This window comes from Natrix helvetica (assembly GCF_964273705.1).
Source record: "Natrix helvetica genome assembly, chromosome: 1".
In the NCBI taxonomy this organism is placed as follows: Eukaryota; Metazoa; Chordata; class Lepidosauria; order Squamata; family Natricidae; genus Natrix; species Natrix helvetica.
This window is the reverse complement of record NC_138548.1, coordinates 104,629,592-104,644,689: the sequence shown is the minus strand read 5'-3', so window position 1 is coordinate 104,644,689 and position 15,098 is coordinate 104,629,592.

Below are 15,098 nucleotides of genomic sequence, written 5' to 3'. Positions count from 1 at the left end.
CCAGCCCAGCTTCACTGATTACAGGTTTGAAAAGGCAACGTGGCTCTGCCTGAAATCAAACTACACCCCAGGGAGACCATAAGCGAGCCAGAGTCCTTCCCTCCAGCCTTTGCCCAAAGCCCCGCACCAGGAGGATGAAGTTTGAATTCCCCCTCTCTCCGACCCACACGTACCTTTTCCAGCTGTTTCAGAGAGGATTTCAACTCTGCTCTTGCCTCGGATCCTCTGAAGAAGCCCCACCCAAACGAGCACCCTCTACTATGAGGCAGGATAACTATGTGCCTCACCTACGTCAGGAATTTTTAGGCTTTTAACCCTTGCTTAACTCTGCTCGAGTGATCATAAAACGCCTAAAGTCAGACTAGATGAGGCATGCAGTTCTCCCGCCTCATAGTAGAGGGCGCTTTTTTAGAGGTTTTTTTAAACAGTTAAGCAGAGTCATCCATGGTGAGGCAGCAACTAGCTCAGCCTGACCTCAGCTCTCGCCTTTTTCCTTTTACATTTTTTTTTATTTTCATGATGACAGTGGTGAGGCTGTGCCTCCCCTGCCTCCCCCCTGCACGTCACTGCTACATGTCCATTTCAAACATGAGGGAAGAGCTATCCCTTTACTCATGATTATGAGTGCTGTTGTTTCGTCTATTTCCTCAGTGTAAGCTCCAGATTCATGACTGAAATCCATTCTGAGTAGAAGATATATAGACCTTCCTCTACTTCTGGGAATGTTTCAATTTTAAGCAGACAATTGGAATTTTCTTTCTATCTTGTTGTCAGGCCTGCAGCTTTCTTTTGGATCTTTGGCCTGCCACACTTTTTCTATTGTGGGAAAATGGGAGGGGGATTGTACGGTGTTATCTACTGTGTAGCCAAAACAAAATTCTTTCTAAAAAGCCAAGGTCAACCTTTGTCTCTGCACCTCTGTACCTGACCAGAACTGGATGGGTGGAACTGCCAGCATGGCAGTGGGAGATTGGACCATGTAATGGAATTGTGGGTGTGGGGAGAGATATTTAACTTTCAGCTAAGTGGGAAAAACTTGGAAGCTTTCAGATTCAGGTTTTCCCAGATATGCCAACATGGCTCTCTTAATAAATTGGAACTTTGAGCAATACTTTGCTTTGGATTCTGATTTCCTTTTGGATGCTATTTGGAAACCTGGCACTAGTTTCATCATTGTTATGACATCCAGTGTAGCAACTAAACTGGAGGACTAACCGAGAAGTCCAAATTCCTGCTCAGCCTTAACCTACTAGATATCTTTGTGTGTATCCTGCAACCAAACAGCCTCAAAATAAGTTTAATCCTAAAGCTCATAATGCTTCAAGCTTTCAAAATGAAAATTAAAACCAAAATAAAAATATAAGCTTGTGGATTCAGAGCGGACGATCATCCAGCTGGAGTTGGTTTGGGGCATGTCTAAAGTGCTACATTCCCATTTCAAACAAGAGGCAGGAGCTATCCCTTTACATTGCATGATTATGAGTGATGTCCTTTTGTATATTTTCAGAGAAAATGTTCACAAATATTTCCAAACTATTTCAATGTGGTGATATATAAAATCTTTCTGGAATATTGTACCTATTAGATAAGATGTTAGTCTAGGACAGTGTCAGATCTGGCCTGCAGGCTGCTTAGCTGGTGCCTCTTCTAGAAAAACTGTAGTGTGGTGGGGAACGTGTGGCCCCCTGCACCCATTTTGGCCGGCAGGGTGCTGCAGGAGGCGCCCGTCCATCTGTAATCTGCCCGTCTCCCAAACCCTCCCCCCGCCCGGCCCATGGAGGACAACTACAATGCTGATCCAGCCCTCAAAGAAATCCAGTTTGACAACCCTGGTCTAGGAGCATCTGACTCCTTTAACCACTGATGCTTGCTGGATAACTTTGGATTAGTCATCTCTCTGACTATCCTTTTTTAAAAGTATTTTTAATTGAATTTTGGGGTCTCACTGGTGCCTTCGGATGTAATGACCCTGGATTTATATGCTTTTCTTTCAAAGCTTTAAGTGACAATATAGTTCATCCATATAAAAGAGAGAGACTTCTTTTAACAACCTTCATTTTTATATTAATGTTCTCTCTATTTAATTTTTCTTTTCTTGTTCACAATTTTATTTCTGTTTTCATTTTGTTCTGGTGCTTTGATAATTATTGTATATCATTGTATATCATTTTGGGTTTGTTTGTTTTTTAAATAAGGTAGTAGGGATAGATTAGATTAATTAGATTAGATTAGATTAGATTAGATTAGATTAGATTAGATTAGTAGATTAGATAGATAGATAGATAGATAGATAGATAGATAGATAGATGATACTCAGTTTTCCCCAAAATAAGACCTCTCTGGTTAATAAGCCCAATAGGGCTTTTGGGTGCATGCACTAAAATAAGCCCCCCCCCCCCCCAAAAAAAATAAGCCCTCCGAAAATATTGCAACTCAGCAGCAGCCATGAGGTTCACCTTCTTCACATCAAAAATAATAAGACTTCACCAAAAATAAGTCCAAGCGCTTTGGGGGAAACACAGTAGGTAGGTAGGTAGGTAGGTAGGTAGGTAGGTAGGCAGGCAGGCAGGCAGGCAGGCAGGCAGGCAGGCAGGCAGGCAGGCAGGCAGGCAGGCAGGCAGGCAGGCAGGCAGGCAGATACTTTGAATGAATGCATTTGTGTGTAGGGTTGCATTTACTCATTTATTTGCTTTACTTATTCTGAAAGTGTTTCAGAAACATTTTCTATATTAATTTTGTACACAATTTAATCCTCAGAGAATTTGAGAGTTTCTAATATATACTTCTTTGCAGTAATGCTCCAAAGTGATAATAGTAATAATCCAATTGTGTGTCTGTACACACACACACACACATACACACACACACACACACACACCACTAGCTTTAATATAGACTGAAGTAATTAAATACAATTATGATGTAGTAGTCTTGTTTCTTGACCTAGAGACATTTGCTTTTTTGAAGAGGCAGATTCATGAACAATTTTATGAATACATGTTTGTTTGCCTGCTTTTAGTTCCTTTACTTTGGAAGGAGTTTGCAGTGCAATCCCTTAAATACTATTCCTCCATTTTTTAAAGCAACATTTAAATGTAAAGAAAAGGCATTAATGGGTTAGCTTCATCAAGGTATGTAGCTGATTCCAGAGTTTAGACTCAACCCAGCTTTTCCACAGTTACACCCACACCCTAATCTTTGGTTCTGGTTGTTATTAACTTTTTTCACCATTGTTTATCTGACTGAGTGTGAGAGTTATTATAAGCAGCACAAGTGACTACTGTACTGTGATAAATAGAAGTTTTTCATGTCTAAAGGTGATCACACGTTCTTGGTGATAATGGAATAGCACCAGTGGTGCTGAAACACCCGACAGAGTTTCATTATGACCAGTATTGCTCCTCCAATGTTGTTGATTTTTTAAAAAGATGATAATTACTCTGTGAGTGTTTCCAAGATTAATAAGGGAGACGAAAACCAACAATGTTGCTCTTTTTAAAGTAGGGTATTGCGCTTCTTTTTCACTTGTTGAAGTACCTGAACTGATAAAGCTATACTTTCCTGTGGAATTGCACAGATTTCACCCCATTCAGCATTCCTAAATCTGTTCAAATGTCTTGATCCTTAACAGGGCTAAATCTATTGGACATTTAAAATAGGGAGAAATAGGGGTGAGAAGTGACATGGGTATTGGAACTTTGATGCTTCTATGTTTACTGTTCATTCAGCATGCTCTTTACTGCATAGCTCTGGTCAGAGATTTTACTAAGAACCTGATGACCACATTTAGCTCTGTAGAAAACAATAAGGCTGCTCTGGCAGTCAGATCTACTACTTGCTTGAAAATACCTTTATCATGTTATCCCTACATCAAGACTTTGGTGTAACCTATTTTCAGAAGATTATACTTTTCAGTTCTTAGATGATGAGATAGATAGATAGATAGATAGATAGATAGATAGATAGATAGATGGATGGATGGATGGATGGATGGATGGATGGATGGATGGATGGATGGATGGATGGATGGATGATAGGTAGGTAGGTAGGTAGGTAGGTAGGTAGGTAGGTAGGTAGGCAAATAGATAGATAGATAGATAGATAGATAGATAGATAGATAGATAGATAGATAGATAGATAGATAGATAGGCAGGCAGGCAGGCAGGCAGGCAGGCAGGCAGGCAGGCAGGCAGGCAGGCAGGCAGGCAGGCAGGCAGGCAGGCAGGCAGGCAGGCAGGCAGACAGACAGACAGACAGACAGACAGACAGACAATAGATTCTCACACAATAGATTCTCAATCTTAAAATGTTATTCATAGTAACTCTCTGCTGGCTGCCAAGCACCCTCTTTGCCCAATCATTAACCCTTTTCCAGCTGCAAAAGCATAAAATATGGGCCAGGTCTCCTGGCCTTAATTGCTCAGTCTTCGACCTCACTGCATTAAATGGGAATGTCTGAAGAGGGGTTCTCTTTGTGTTTTATCTGAATGCTAATACATACTGAGACAGTACTACCTTCTCAAGTTACCCAATCATTTTGTTTTCTTTTGATTGATGGTTGATTGAAAACAAAAAGACCCAGGACCTCTCCACCAGTAATCAGCAGTCAGATCAGCATAGATTGATTCCAAAGTTAACTTCAGACCAACTATCTAATAAACAATACTCCAATCAAGAAACTGCCAAAGGGCCATCAGTAAACAGCCCAACCAAAAATTCTTTAAGACTGCCTCCCCCACACACAGAAAAGTAAGTCACTAGAATATAAACTGACAGCAAACAACACTTCTTATTAGCACTGATGATGTTACCTAGTTAAGTGTAATGAAACATCTGCAAGAAAAGAAGCAAGCTCAGAGAACACTAAGGACCCCCCCATTTCAACCCTGAGCTACAGATATTTTCCTTTATTGGTACTCTTATCGTCCCACCAAAGCTGTACCTATTTATCTACTTGCATTTGCATGCTTTCTAACTGCTAGGTAGACAGGAGCTGGAGCAACTAACAGGAGCTCATCTCATTGGGCAGTACTCAGGTCTTAAACCTGGGCTATCAACTTTCCAGGCAACAAGATAAATGTCTTTCACTGCTGAAGCATCCTTTTCTACATGCAAAAGCTGTCCATTTTTGTAAAACATGTAATCAGTAGCAATGCTTCAAACAGGTGTAAATTGATACAATAATGGACAGTAATCAATGAATAGAATAGAATAGAATAGAATAGAAGTTGGAAGGGACCTTGGAGGTGCTCTAGTCCAACTCCCGGCTTAGGCAGGAAACCCTACACCACTTCAGACAAACGGTTATCCAACATCTTCTTTAAAACTTCCAGTGTTGGAGCATTCACAACTTTTGGAGGCAAGTTGTTCAACTGAATAATTGTTCTGAGTGTCAAGAAATCTCTCCTTAGTTCTAGGTTGCTTCTCTCTTTGTTTAGTTTCCACTTATTACTTCTTGTTCTGCCCTCAGGTGCTTTGGAGAATAGCTTGACTCCCTCTTCTTTGTGGCAGCCCCTGAGATATTGGAACATTGCTATCATGTTACCCCTAGTCCTTCTTTTCATCAAACTAGACATACCCAATTCCAGCAACCGTTCTTTATATGTTTTAGCCTCCCGTCCCCTAATCATCATTGTTGTTCTTCTCTGCACTCTTTCTAGAGTCTCAAAATCTTTTCTACATCGTGGCGACCAAAACTGAATGCAGTATTCCAATTGTGGCCTTACCAAGGCATTGTAAAGCGGTATCGACACTTCACGTGATCTTGATTCTATCCTTCTGTTGATGCAGCCTAGAACTGTGTTGGCTTTTTTGGTAGCTGCAGCACACTGCTGGCTCATATTTAAATGATTGTCCACTAGGACTCCAAGATCCCTTTCACAGTTACTACTATTGAGCAAGGTACCACCTATACTGTACCTGTGCATTTTGTTTTTCTTGCTTAAATGTAGAACCTTACTTTATAAAGGCTAGGCCACATTATGTATAAACAGGGATCTGAAAAGTATAAAATATAACAGTTCCCCCCTCTTTTTTCGATAGTTTTGGGACATAAAATTTTTTTTCCGAGTCTTGTTAAGGAAGTGGAATTCTTCAAAAAAGAGAGACAGTAGAACAATGACAAAGTAACATATAAATACATGGATCATTTTTAACTTCTCCAGCTATATGTGCAAGTTGAGGAAATAGACTTCAAAAAAAGAGGAGGAGGAGGAAACACAAAGAAAAGTCACTCTGATACTTGCTAGTAGAATAACATATCAACAACTGTTAGAGCTGACTTGAAGGTTAAATATTAGGAAGGAATCCAATTTCTCTTGTCTATTCAGCTCAGCGGTGTGTTAGATTGCAGTTGGAGTGTGCTTATGGAGTGTGGGATATGAAGCTGCCTAATCAATCCCTACTGCTTCATTCTCAGATTCTTCTTCTATCAGGTCCCTGCCCTCCGGCAGCCTTCAGCTTTCCAAAAGCCAATTCCATACAAACAAAAATTGCGACCTGCAGCTAGAGGGTGAAGCTGCGTTTCCCCCTCATGATTAATCTCTTCTTATGTGGCTTTCAGGAAGAAGAGAAAAAAAGAAAGGAAAAGGTGGGGAGAGGGAACGGAGGAGTGTGGGTATCATGGGGGGGGGGGGGAGAGAAATATGTAAGCTGCAACCTTGTGAAAGAGAGCTTTCCTATTGAATAAGCCCTGTGTGCATTAGAGCCAGCTTATCAAATGAAAGAATTCATTTAAACACACATGCACCACACACATCTCTCCCTCTCCCTCTCCCTCCCTCCCTCCCCCCCTCTCTCTCACACACACACAAATACTGCCTCGTGTTGACATTGAGAAAATGAGCTATCAAACACTATGATTAAACTTCAGCTGCCATAATTGTCGTTGAAACAACAGCATGGTGGAACTGAAAAGTGTTTCTTTAAGCAGCTCGGTATGGTTCACCAGTAATACTCCGTTTAAAAAGGTCCTTGCTGCTAGCAAGAGAAACAAGGCTTGAAATTAACTTTTTCCAATCCATAGACAAAATTAAACCTAGGTATTTGAGGCCCACAAACAACAGCCAGAATTAGATGGGCTTTAACACCCCCCCCCCCACCATCTCCATTTGTACAGATTGGTTTGTTGAAGGATAGCTTTCGGAATGGTAAAATATGTGGATGCTTTTTTTTGGGGGGGGGGGGTTATTGTTGCATCTGATAAGAAGTATTGCAGACTACTTCTATAGGTAGTCCTTGACTTATGACCACAATAGAGCTCAAAATTTATGTTGCTAAGTGAAAAATTTGTTAAATGACTTTTGCCCTATTTTATGACTTTTCTTGCTACATTTGTTAAGTGAATCACTGCAGTTGTTAAATTAATAGCACCGTTGTTAAGTGAACCTGGTTTTCCCATTGACTTTCCTTGTCAGAAGGTCGCAAAAGTTGATCACATGACTCCCATCATAAATATGAATCAGTTGTCAAGCATCCAAATATAAATCACATCACAGGATACAAATGCTGTGAAGGTCATAAGTGTGAAAATGGTCATAAGTCACTTTTTTCAGTGCCGTCGCAACTTCAAATGGTCCCTAAGCAAACTGTTATAAGTCAAGGATTTACCTCAGAGGGAAGAAGAAGAGGTGAAAACGAAACTGATTAACAATTTCATCTGCATTTCTGAAGAGTGGGAAGTAGAGGAGAGAGGTAAGGGAAGAAGAGAGGGATAGGAGAGAGGGCAAGAAGGGGGAAGAGGAGGAGGAGAAAAAGAAGGAGTGGAAAGGGGAGAGAGGAGAAGGATAGAGGAAGGGGAAGTAGAGAAGAGAAAGACAACAGAGGGAAGAAAGGAGGTAGGGAGGGGGAGGAGAGAGATAGAAGAAAGTGTGGGATAAGGTACAAATATGGTGTATGGAGAGCAGAAGAGCCAATAATTATTTTTGGGAGTTGATGGTAAGGTGAATTGATGTAAACATTTAATAATACAATATGATGTTGGCTATGTAATGGTATAATATGTTATGAAAATAAAATAAATAAATAAAAAACTTTATAACAAACAAACAAAAAACCAATTCTATCTGCATTTCCAGCGGTGGGGATGAGAAGACATTCTAAATGGAATGAAATCTGAAATACAGTGGCTGCTTTAGGCTGTTGTGCTTCCATGGGTTGCACAGGTCCACTAATTCTGATGGGCCAGTCAAGAGTGGAAAAACCAAGGATAGTTATTGTTCACAAAAACCCTTTTGGAGCTGATCGTCAAAGATTAAGGGGGTCTTAAAGAAAAGCGACAGCTATGCACTAAAATAATAAAAAGTCCATCAAAAAATTGATTATAGCAATGGCAGCAGTGGTGGGTTCCAGGCAGTACAGCCAAATACAGTGGTAGCTGGGAGCAGCAGCCACCGTATCGGTATGGTGGCTCATTTGACCCAGCCGCCCGCCCACATTCCTTACCTGTTTTTCAAGCAACAGGGCGAGTTGCGCGTGCGTGCAAAGCATGTAGCAGCTGCGCGACCTCCGCTGAGCAGCTGGGTGTCGCAGGGTGCTGGTGTGCGCATACATGCATGGTGCGTGTTCCCGACTAAGATGCCCGGCCCTGTGCACAGCGTACCAGTTGCAACAGGATCTAGAACCCACCACTGAATGGCAGCAATGAAAAGAGGACCCGTCTCACTGTCGCGCTCAAGCCAACTATTCATTTGTGGGTTGCCAAATGAATATGTGAACTGTCACGCAGGTATATCTCTATATCGGGCTAAAGACTACAGGATACGATGATCAAAGAAAAAGATCTCAGTGAAGAGATTATTGTAATAATAAAATGGGTCTCCTTTGCAAAGTGTCCCTCCTAACATTTGCTTCATTGTCAGATACTTCATTTTGGAGTTACACTGAAAGTACCACGTGAGCAAAAACCACAAGTGAGATTTCAGATCTGTCTTTCAACTGCTAATGCAAGATAACTGTGAGAAAATGCCAAATTTGCTCCAGTGCTATTTTCACTCATATTCCTTTTACTGTATGTTCTCAACCATGTGTTTCAGTTAAGGATTCTGAATGTTCCATCTGCTTCTGGTTTTCACTGATAGTCATCCTGTTTCTTTGATTTTGGAGTATGTTTTTGTGTTTGTTTCATTTGTTTATGACTGGGAAGGTGGTTTGTCATAAAAACAACCTTTGCGGGTATTGTGGCAGAATTTAAAGCCAAAGGGGTAAGATATTGGCAGAATATTCATGGGAAATCAAGCACAATATCCAACTCATATATCAAAAATACAGCCCTGCAAGAAGAAACTGAATTTATCAGCATAGAAATGGACCGAGGGAAGACAATTTTAGTGCATTATTTCTTTTTCTTGCCTTCCTAGAAACACAAAACTTGAATCTAAGGAAAGGACAGGCCTTCCAAGTGAAAAAAGTGGTAGCTTCTAGATGTGATGGGATTCAATTTTTTTTACTACTGGTTCTGTGGGTGTGGCTTGGTGGGTGTTGCATGGCTTGGTGGGTGTGGCATGGCTTGGTGGGCATGGCTTGGTGGGTGTGGCAGGGGAAGGATACTGTAAAATCTCCATTCCCTCCCCACTCCAGGGGAAGGTTACTGCAAAATCCCCATTTCCTCCCAATCATCTGGGATTTGGGATGCAGAGAATAGATGGGAGATGGGGCCAGTCAGAGGTGGTATTTACCTGTTCTCTGAACTACTCACAATTTCTGCTACCGATTCTCCAGAACTGGTCAGAACTTGCTGATATCACCTCTGATTTGTATCTTTCACCAAGAATTTGAAGCTGAGAGACAGAAGAAAGGCCAGCCTGTTCTAGCCACTTATTCTGACCAATTGTCTTTCCACCTGACATGGTAGCTTGGAATTTGCAAGCAAAAGGGGATAACTGGCATGTTTGAAGAGATGGGAAGATGGGCACACACTTTGTTCTTTAGTTATTCTTTTTCTTCATTATATTTCTCGAGTCTGTAATTCTATGTCCTCTTTCCTGAAATAAACACTTAATTCAGTGGATTTATTTCTTAAGAGGCATGTATAGGATTGCACTATAAATTAATTGTGTTCTCTTAAGGACTTTGGTTAATAAAATAGTTTAAAAGCTACAAATTCTACAAGTAGCTAAACAGATGAATATCAAAAGGCTGAATGTTCTATAAATATTGTATTGCTTCCTGATTTGCTGCAGGCAATCAAAAATACACGATGCTGCAACCCTCAAGGATACCTCCTCTATCTAAAAAAAGTTTGAATTGTTAATATGTTAAGAACCTCAGTAGGAAGTTGCTATCAGATAGTATGAAAATGAAGGGAGGGAGGGAAGAAGGAGGGAAGGATGGATGGATGGAAGAAAGGAAAGAAGGAGGGAAGGAGAGAACTATACCACCCTTATACTTTCACTAGAGAACTACTTGATGTTTACTATCAGTAATCTTAATGTGCTGCCTAAGAGTGGCTCATTCTCCTATCTTTCCCTTAACAGCTTAGTTTTATCAGACATTCCATCAAATTAATAATCTCATTAATATCTTCTAACCTTGAACTTTTCCTTCTTCCACTTATTTTACTTCTTCAAGCTGGGGCTTTTGCTAAGTTCATTACACTATCTAATAAAACTAGTCATTCCCTGAACATATGGAAATAAGAGTTTTGAATTATCAGCCACATTTTTATCAGTTTTAGTGTCTTATTTTAACTTTGCTTTGCTTGCTACGAAAGAAACCAATGTGGTGATATAGCACAATTCTTATTGAAAGTATTTTTAAAAAGGACAGGAAGAGCTTATATAAATGTGTTGGCTAGAGAAATTTGAGGCGATTCCAGGAGGCATATATCAATAAGTAGCCACAATTTGGCTGTGACCAGGGGGGGGCTTTTACCAGGTTCGCCTGGTATGTCAGTTGCTCCCCTTCCTGGATCGGGATGCTCTGTGCACAGTCACGCATGCCCTCGTCCTTTCTCGCCTGGACTACTGCAACGCTCTCTACATGGGGCTACCCTTGAAGAGCACCCGGAAGCTTCAGCTGGTCCAGAATGCGGCCGCATGGGTTGTCATGGGGGTACCTAGGTGCTCCCATGTTACACCCCTTTTAGGCGGCCTGCACTGGTTGCCGGTTGTTTTCCGGGTGCGATTCAAGGTATTAATTATGACCTTTAAAGCGCTCCATGGCTTAGGCCCAGGGTACCTGCGAGACCACCTACTGCCACCAGTAGCCTCCCACCATCCAGTACAATCCCACAGAGTTGTCCTCCTCAGGGTGCCGTTCGGCCAGACAGTGTTGGCTGGTGACCCCCAGGGGGAGAGCCTTCTCTGTGGGACCGCCTTCCCTCTGGAATGAACTGCCCCCAGAGCTTTGCATAATCCCTGACCTCCGGTCCTTCCGACACGCCCTAAAAAGTTGGCTTTTCCAGCAAGCCGGCCTGGCCTGTTAATTTTAACTTATTTTAAATGTATTGTCTTTTAAATTCAGTTTGTTTTTTGGGATATGCATTTAATTTTTTTAAACTTTTGGGATGTCTGTGTTTTTAATGTTGTACGCCACCCTGAGTCCTTTTGGAGAAGGGCGGCATATAAATCCAAACAAACAAACAAACAAACAAACACAATTTAAAACCAAAAATTCTCCACTTTGTCCCACTCCAGCACAATCAAACAAGTCAATTGATCAGCTCAATATCAATCAGGGGTCCCAAAGACCACTGACAAAACTATGTTTTCAGGCTATTTTGGGAAAGTAACAAGATGACCAGTGTTATCTCTGGGGAAAAGATATTCCACAGGGAGGGAGCCACTACAGAGAAGGCCCTTTTTCTTAACCCTACTAGAAGTAATTCCATAACAGATGGGAAATGCAACATCTCCTGCCTCCCTATTCTGTGAGCTGGATAGATGACACTAGGAGATGCCATCCTAGAAGCAACTTGATGCCAAGCCATCTAGGGCTTATCTTAACCCTAATCAGAACCTTGAATTGCACCTGGAAGCAAACTGGCAAAAAATGCAGCTCCTGCAAAAGAGGTGAAACATAGACAAATTTGGACTTGCACAAAACTATATTGGCCACTGCATTTTGAGCCAACTGAAGCTTCCTTCAGGGAAGCCCTGTATAAAGGACATTACAATAGCTTAAACCGAAGGTAACCAGGATATGGGTGATTGTGAAAAAGGCTCATTGATCCAGGAATTGACATAACATGAGTACAACACACAGTCGTGCAAAGGTCTTCTTGGCCACGATTACCTGCTCCTTAAACAGGAATTATATTCCAGGAAACCCTTAGATTATGCACTGTCTAAGGCAGTTCAACCCTGACCAAAGGGGCTCTAAATTCAAAGTCTTACTAGGGTTCAGTTTTAACCTGTTGCTCCCCCTACAACAGTCTCCAGGCATTGAGAGATGACAGTTGTGACATCACTTAACTCACCATGGGCAGAGATCTACAGCTGAGCATCATCAGGAAATTGATTGGCATATCACACTAGAAGATGGCAGGGAGTGGAAATCAGTTTAAGGCCCTTTTTTTAGTTTGCTAAAATTTGGTTAAAACATAGCTTTCCTGGAGATCATCTGTTGAGGATTATGTTGCGGGTGGGCTGGGTTGTATTATAATTGTAATTTTTTCATCATGAAGGTTCTGATTGCAAATTACTTGAGATTTTAAATAGTTGAGAACCACTAAAAGTCCTGCGGAATGATGGTAGTATACAAACAAACAGCCAAGGAAATCCGAAGGTTTGACTTAATAAGCATAAACCTATAGATCCGTGATGGTGAACCTATGGCACGCATGCCACAGGTGGCACATGGAGCCATTTGTTAGGGCACATGAAGCATTGTCCTGTTAGCTCCAGTGCGCATGCACACACTGGCTAACTGACTTCGGCCTTCATTTTCAGCTATTTTTCGCCCTCTGGAAACTTCAGGGAAGTTCCTTGAAGCCTCTGGAGGGCGAAAAAATGGTTTGAAGTGACTTCCGGGTTGCCTGTAGGGCCATTTTTTGCTCTCCGGAGGCTCCTAGAAAGCCTCTGGAGCCTGGGGAGGTTGAAAAATGGGTCCATCACTTGCCAAATGTTGGGTGGAGGGGTTGCACATGCATGTGCACAAGGGGTGTCATGCACGCATGCGCATGTGGTGTCTCACACATATAATTGTGGGTGTGGACATGCCCACACCAGACCCCCCTGCGCTCCCCCCACTTTTGGCACACAATGGGAAAAAGGTTAGCCATCACTGCTATAGATGGAGGAGGAGCTTCCGGAGGAATGGTGGTCTGCCGCTAGAGCTCCGTAGATCCGCGGGGCTCTTTCCAGGGAATTAGGAGTGCTGCCGGTCCCCTTTTCTACCATGGGGACCGGGTCCCCAGTAAACAGCTACCCTGGTTTCTTTTATGACCCGAATGGGTTCTCCAGGGTAGCTGGGCGTTTGGAAAAAGCATGAGGAACGTGAGGAACGAACTGGGAATACAGCTGATGGGAGGTGGCGCCCTGAGAAGCCGCAGAGAGGCTGTCTGCGTTTGGAGCCGAGTGAAGGAGAGGCAGACGGCCTCGAAATGGCGGACGGAGTGTGCGGAGGCGCGCCGATACCGGCAATGCCGAATTTGGACTTCAGGTTGGAGGCTGGTGACCTAGGACCATCTGGGACCGTGGATTGAGGTGGCGACGGCTGGAAGCGCCGGACGCCGAATCCCTCGGCTTGCAGCTTGTTGTGAGAGGTAGCTGTGAGAGGTTTGAAAAGGCTTGAAAATCATGTTGGCCGAATTTGAGAGGATTGGAGACCGGCCGGGACCTTTGAGGCCGGCAAAGACTAAATGGGTAGGCTGAGAAGGAAGCTGGAGGCCGGTGGGAGCAGCGTTGGGGCCTGGAATGGTGGTTTGGGGGCCAAAATCGCAGCTGCAGGCCAAGGCAGGATTAAAAGCCGAGGACCTGGTAGGAGTAGGACTACGATTCAGGAGGCTGTATAGAGACCGGGGGGGGGGGGGGAGCTTTGTTGGTGGATTGCCAGGAGGCCCTTATCATCAGGCTTAGCAGAGGAGTTATTTGCCTCTGCCTATTGCCACTCTGACTGCACCCCACCTACCCCCCCCTGCTGACTATTTATTAACAACTGCCCCGGATTACCATCTGTGTGAGCCCTAGAGGACTCCTTCCTACCCTATATGATTTACTGCTGATTGACCATCTGCCCCTTGCATATTGCCAACTACAGTCCAACTACCCCTTGCCATCCACCACTTACCACCCACCGGCCCCACTTCTTGATTGTCATCTAACCAACCTATCACCATCACCCCCCACCCATCTAAGACTAATGACTGGACTATTCTGTTTTGCTGCTACCATGCTTTTCAAATTTTACTGGATTATGACATCTTCAGCACAGACCCTAAGCCCCGACGACGAACTCTTTTAACACTCTATGTATTTAAGGTCAGACCTGATCCTACTGCGGGAGTCCCCCCTCTCGCAGGTGTGGCCCTCCGCCCTTTCGAGGGCCCACCTTGATGACGGATTTATTAATCTCGAGAGGTGGAGGAAGCGGAGACTTAGGGGTTTTTTAGTTGGTTGTTTTTTAAAAATTTGTAGGGGTGGGGGTTCAGGGGTTGTGGGGCGGGTGGGTCAGATCAGGAGCGATGTAAGAGCCGGGCCTCCAGGTGTGGTCGCGAGCAGAAGGAGCGGAAGGGAGGAGGAGGGGGAGGATATCATTCCTATACAGGGCTCTTTAATTCCAACGGTCGCAGGGAGGGGCAGATACGAGGACAGATTAAGAACTTACAGTCGGTTGGGAGACCGTGGTTGCTGGTCACACCCGGTCGCTTGTACCAACCCCTGCGTCCTAGGTGGTCAAGAGTTACAGACCCAGGGCCTGAGGCTTTTGTTATGCAATGCGAGGTCCGTTGTTAACAAGCCCCTGCCCCTCATTCACGATCTAATTTTAGAGGGGGAGCCGGACCTCGCGGGAATAACGGAGACCTGGTTGGGCCACGAGGGAGGTCTTCCCCTCGTGGAAATGTGCCCACCAGGCTACCGAGCATTTCACCAGCCCCGGGCCCAGGGAAGGGGCGGCGGGGTGGCAGTAATTATTCGGGAAGACTTAGAGCCGAGGGAGTC